General features: G+C 45.0%; 1 pseudogene; it reads left to right on the plus strand.

The window, feature by feature from the left end:
• Positions 1 to 4734: 4734 nt before the first annotated feature.
• LOC101640542 lies at positions 4735 to 6133 on the plus strand (annotated as a pseudogene).
• Positions 6134 to 6634: the final 501 nt, after the last annotated feature.

Raw genomic sequence — 6634 nt, forward strand, 5'->3', positions numbered from 1 at the left:
AAACAAACAGGCAAAAAGGAATGAGGAAATATAGATTGTGTTTTATAGGTTAGATTGTGTTACAAAGGAACATAATTTCTATAGGACTCCATAGTCCTTTTCAACAATATTCAAACAATAAAAACCCCAATTATTAAAAGAACTTCAACACTCCTTTGGAGTTGGCACTGCATATAAGTGCTCAATACGTCGATCACGATCTACTAGCTAATCGCAAATGTAGTGTGGGTAGATCGCATGGCATTAAAAAAAATAGATGTAAGCCTATCATCAATCCTGTCACTTAATTGGTATTCCACACAGCCAATCAGATGCAATCTTAGGTGTCAAACACATGTGCAAACAACTGCGCTAAGTGCAGCAACACTAACAAGCTAAGTTATTGCCAATTTTTTGACCTTGGTTTTTTTTCTCTTAAACGTAAGAAGGGGTCACGGGACACAGCCTCCCTCACTGAACCATGGCACCACAGGGGACAGCACTGGAGAAACAGTGGGGGAATAGTGCACGGTCTGGCCCCATCATGCTGGGGTGAGGCACTGAGGGCATGCAGCAGAGCAGCAGGGGGAGCAGAGTGATGAAACTCCCGGGGAAAACCAAAAATAGACTTGGGAGACAGAGTGTGGCACCCCATCAGACTCAACTGGAAAACTCTCGTAAAGACCAACAAACAGACCTTGAGCTATTTATAGGTTTTTCCATGTGTGCCAGTGATTTTCTTTTTGTTATTGTTATTTTGTGTTTGTTTTTTGCTGTTGTTATTGTTTTGTTGGTTTTTATTTCCTTTGTTGTTTTATTTGGCTTTGCCTGGCTTTTGCACTTATTAATGTAGCTACATGTCTATCTAGATAAGATAGGTGGGATAAATAATTCGGAGATGAAAAGAACGGGACCAATGGTTCTGGGGGCATATGGGAGAAGGGAAAGTGGGAGAAAGGAAATGGGGGGGTGGGGACTAACCCAGGGACAAGGGAACAACAAGTGAACTAAAATCAATGGAAGGAAGGTTGTAGGATGCCTAGTGGGGCTCAATCAAGGGCAATGTAGCAGCAAGGAATTACTAAACCCGAATGAAGGCTGAACATGATGATGGGACAAGAGGGAAGTAAAACAAAATAGAGGGAAAAAAACAGGAGACAAAGGACATTTATAGAGGCCTAAATATAGGCATGTACATATGTAAATATATATAATGAGTGGTGAATAGTACTATGTACTCATATCTATATGTTAAGAATTAAGGTTGCAGATGGATATTGGGACTCAACTCAAGTACTCCCTTAACACAAGAACACCTCGTTCTAACAATGCGGTACCTTCCCGACACGATCGCTGAAGACAAAATGGGTGCATAAGCAAATGTGGTGAAGAAAGCTGATGGTGCCCAGCTATTGAAAGATATAGTGTCTTGGGTCTAAAAGGCTTGAAGATAAACAAGTGGCCATCTAGCTGAGAGGCAACAAAGCCTACATGGAAGAAGCACACCAGCCTGTGTGATCATAAGTTGTTGATGGGATCAGGTTTCAGGCATCTAAGACCCAGAATAAAACCATACCCAATGTGAATGAGGGGGGCATGTAGTGAAGACCCAATGCTCATCTGTAGACAATTGGACATCCCCTCACAGAGGGATCACAAGGAAGAGACGAGCCAGTCGGGGTAGAGTATAGCACGGATGAAACACACACCTTTCCTTTAGCTCTTTGGTGCTTCCTTCACCCCACTATCATGACCTCAATTCTACCTTACAAATCGGATTAGACCAGAGCATGCACACTGCTACAGATAAGAGCCTGCAACACAGGGAATCCAAGATAGATAAACCCCTCAGGGCCAACAAGGAGAGTAGAGCTACCAGGAAGATTAGGGAAGAATGGGGGGAGAAAGGGAGAATCGATCACAAGGATCAATCTAGAACTCCCTCCCAGGGGGATGAATTATCGAAAAATGGTGAGGGGCGATGGAGGACGATGTAAGATATGAAAATAATAATCTATAATTTATTAAGGGTTCGTGAGGGAGGGTGGGCAGGGGAGGGAGGGGGAAGAAATGGGGAGCTGATATCAGGGGCTCAAGTGGGAAGAGAATGCTTTGAAAATGATGATGGCAGCATATGTATAAATGTACTTGACACATTGGAGCAATGTATGGAGCGATAAGAGATGTAAGAGCCCCCAACAAAAGTATTTTTGAAAAATTATATTCGTTGCTACTTCATCACTGTAATTTTGCTACTTTTATGAATCAGGTGACTCCTGTGAAGGGTTATTGGACTCCTACAGAGGTTGAGACCCACAGGTTGAGAACTGCTGCTGTAATGCCTTTAAAAAGAATAAATTACATTAGTGGGGGCGCTTACAGCTCTTATAACAAGAGATGGTAACTCTCAGAGTAAAAGCCTGTTTTTCTTTCTTGTTATGGCTGGTGGTGTCAAACTGCTGACCATGTGGTTAACACCCAGTGCGTAAACACTACACAATCAGGGTTCCTTTTATATTTATTTTATTTTTCAGGTTTCAGCAGAACTTCCAGACCAAGACTTGACCATGAAGACAGACGAGGTAGTGACGGACCCCGGTCTGAGATTTAGTGAATATGGCATTCAAGGTTTTTAACAGCCGTGAGGAGCAGGCAGAGTCAGCCTGTGAAGCCTGGTTCCGGCAGAAGGTAAATTTTCAAACCCAAGCTTTAGTAGCAGCTCTGTGGCGGGCGATCCCTTGTGGCCCCAAAGGGGCAGCGTGGGGCAAGGGTGTATGGGAACAACGGCCGCCGCCTGGTGCCTGCTTCCAGCGCGGAGAAGAAGGGCACTAGTCACAAAAGTGCCCCAGGCCTGGAGCTCCAACCAAACCCTGTCCGTCGTGCAGTCAAAGTGGACACTAGAAGTCCGACTGTCCTTGGAAAAGCAACAGGCCCTTTGCGTCTCCAAGTGGGGCTACTGTCTTTCCAATTCCTGACCATCATTGGCCTTGCTGGGATTGGCTGAAGACTGCGGAGACCCTGACTGGACCCCCATCACCCTCACCGAGCCTAGGGTATTGCCCAAGGTATCGAGTAAGAAAATTTCCTTCTTACACAGAGGCTACATTTCCTGCCCTGCCCTCATTTTCGGAGCTAGGCAGTTCTTCCTCAATCTTGGTCATGGATATTGATGGCAAGCTTACCTGCCCCAGGTGTGCTGGCCTTTTACTCATTCCTTCCTTATAATCCCTTCGTGCCTGGCCCCTCTGTTGGGAAGTGATATTTTCAATTAGTTAGCGCCCTCCTTACACCTTACTTCTGGTCTCACAGCACCTCTGCTCCTTCCCCTTCTTTCACCCGACCTGGAGGAACCGGCCCTGCAGGCCTCATTGCTTCCCAATGTTAACCCCAAAGTATGGGACACCACCACCCCAGCTGTTGCTACTCACCATCTCCCGGTTCTTAGACGCCTCAAGGATCCCATGGTTTTCCCATCTCAGCCTCAATTCCCCATTTCAGCAACACACCGAAAAGGCCTAAAACAACATCATAAAGCGTCTCCTTTCTAACAACCTCATTACGCCTACCCACTCCCTGCAGCACTCCAATTTTACCAGTAAAGAAACCAAACGGTGTTTACCGCTTTGTCCAGGACCTGCGCCTCATTAATGAAGCTGTTATCCCCATACACCCCATAGTTCCCAACCCCTATACTCTTTTGTCCCACATTCCCACTCCACGGCTCACTTTTCTGTCCTCGATTTCAAAGACGCCTTTTCTTTCTTCCTTTTTTTAAATTAAAAGGTCATTTTATTGGCTCTTACAACTCTTATTACAATCCATACATCAATTGTATCAGGCATACTTGTACATATGGTGCCATCGTTCTTTTCTAGACATTTACTTTCTCTTTTTAAATAATTTTATTGGGGGCTCGTACAATTTTTATCACAATCCATCCATCCATCCATGTGTCAAGCACATTCGTACATTTGTTGCCATCAGCATTCTCAAAACATTTGCTCTCTACTTGAGCCCTTGGTATCTGCTCCTCATTTTTTCCCCTCCCACCCTGCTCCCTTATGAACCCTTGATAATTTATAAATTATGATTAGTTTGTCATGTCTTACACTGTCAGACTAAAAGATGCCTTTTTCACCACCTCCCTTGTCCCAGCTTGTCAGCATTTGTATGCCTTTACCTGCAGCCCCTCCTACAGCAGCTATAAGACAAGCACAGCCCAACCCCTTAACGTCTCTCTCCCTCCAAGGCACAATGATCCCATTCCGCTGCTGTCTTTGCAGGCCTGTGCCTCACCCCCACCACTCAGGGTTTAACTCTAGATAGATGCCCGGCCATAAAGGACCTCCAACCACCGACTTCGACTGAGCAAATACTTTGCTTTCCTGGCTTTGTGGGTTTGTTTGTTTGTTTTTCCAGGCATTGGATCCCCAATTCCTCCCTTATAGCTACACCTTTATACGATGCAGCAAAGGCGACTCCCAGCAAACCTTTACACTCCCCAAGGGTGGTCACAGAGGCCTTTAACAAACTCCTTTATATATCTTAACCATATAACTGTGCCTACCGAACCCATGATTAGGTGTGGGGGGCTGGCTTCCCCCACAGGGGACGGAGGGGGAAAATGAGGAGCTGATACCAAGGGCTCAAGTAGAAAGTAAAGGTTTTGAGAATGATGAAGGCAACAAATGTACAAATGTGCTTGACACAGTGGATGGACGGATTGTGATAAGAGTTGTATGAGCCCCCAATAAAATGATTTTAAAAAAAGAAGAGCGAAGTGCAGTGGAGCCAGGACATGGTTCCGTGGGTGACAGCCAGCCGCCAGAGGAGAATGCCCAAGAAAATGCACAAGGAGAAGAGGAAATGCCCAAACCGAAGTGTTGGGTGACACGACCTGGGGCTCCCCACAAAGGTCATGTTAACGTTGTGTTCATTGGGCATGTCAATGCTGGCAAGTCAACCATCAGAGGACAAGTAATGTATTTGACAGGAATGGTTGACAAAAAGGACACTGGAGAAATATGAACGAGATGCAAAAGAGAAAAACAGAGACACTTGGTACTTGTCTTGGGCCTTAGACACAAAGCAGGAAAGAGGAGACAAGGGTAAAACCACTGAGGTGGGCCCTTCTTTGAAACCAAAGAAGCATTGTACAAGTGTCGATGCCCCTGGCCACAAGAGTTTTGCTCCTCATATGATTGGTGGTGCGTCTCCAGCTGACTTGACAGTGCTGGAGACCTTGGCCAGGAAAGGAGAATTTGAAACTGGGTTTGAAAAGGGGGCACAGACAAGAGAACATGCCAGGTTGGCACACACCACTGGTGTGAAACACTCAATTGTACTGATTAATAAGACGGACGATCCAACAGTAAATTGAAGCAATGAAAGCTATGAGGAGATGGAAAGAGAAACTGGTGGCATTTCTGAAGAAAGTCAGCTTCCATCCCAGAAAGAACATTCACTTTTTGCCCTGCTCGGGACTGACAGCAGCAAATCTCAAGAAGCAATCAGATTTCTTCCCTCGGTACAGTGGGATACCATTTATTCCAAACTTCAACATATCAGTTGATGGACCAATCAGACTGCCCATTGTGGATAAGCGCAAGGATATGGGTACTGTGGTCCTGGGAAAGCTGGAATAGGGATCAATTTGCAAAGGCCAGCAGCTTGTGATGGGGCCAAGCCAGCACAATGTGGAAGTCCTTGGAATCCTTTCTGAGGATGTAGAAACAGACTCGGTAGCCCCTGAAAAGGACCAAAGAAGAGGAGGTTCTTCCAGGATTCATACTTTGTGATCCTAATAATCCCTGTCATTCTGGATGGACATTTGATGCGCAGATAGTGACTATGGGGCACAAATCCATCATCTGCCCAGGTTATAATGTGGTGCTGCATATTCATACCTGTATCAAGGAAGTAGAAATAACAGCCTTCATCTGCTTGGTAGACAAAAAATCTGGAGGAATAAGTAAGACCCAACCTTGTTTCGGGAAACAAGATCAAGGATGCATTGCTCGCGTAAAAACAGCAGGAACCATCTGCCTTGAGACCTTGGAAGACTTCCCTCAGATGGGTAGCTTTGCCTTAAGAGACGAAGGTAAGACCATTACAATTGGAAAAAGCTCTGCAACTGGTTCCAGAGAAAGACTAAGCATTTTCTTGGTGACCCTGCACAATACAGTGAGGAAAATTGACTACAAATGCCTACTGTACACCACTGTGTTAGACAGGGTTCTCTAGAGAGATCAAACCAAATTCCTGATAATAATAATATATTTATTTATAAAGATAATTAAATATATAATGAGAAATGAACTGTTAAATCATATACAGATAAATATACAATACAAGAAACAAACAGTTAAATTAGAAAGCACTATAAATGGCTTAGTGCAACTCACGTGTCCGTGAGAGAAAGTTGAGAGACTAGCAGTCCTTCAAGTCTCTGTCTGATGCCAGATCTTCCTCTATTTGTAGAGAGAGCTAGGCTATGTCAGCACAGCAGCCAATCACAAGGCAGGTCACCAACCGCCAGTCCCCAGCTCCAGAGAAGTCTTAAAGGGACCTCAACTTACAGCAACAGTCCTCAGGTGAGGCGTCCCACAGGCAATGTAGCCTTTAAATTGAGGCACAGAACAAGCAAGGCAGCCGC

This window comes from Echinops telfairi, unplaced genomic scaffold (assembly GCF_000313985.2).
Source record: "Echinops telfairi isolate 266 unplaced genomic scaffold, ASM31398v2 ScPeMD7_7459;HRSCAF=8497, whole genome shotgun sequence".
In the NCBI taxonomy this organism is placed as follows: Eukaryota; Metazoa; Chordata; class Mammalia; order Afrosoricida; family Tenrecidae; genus Echinops; species Echinops telfairi.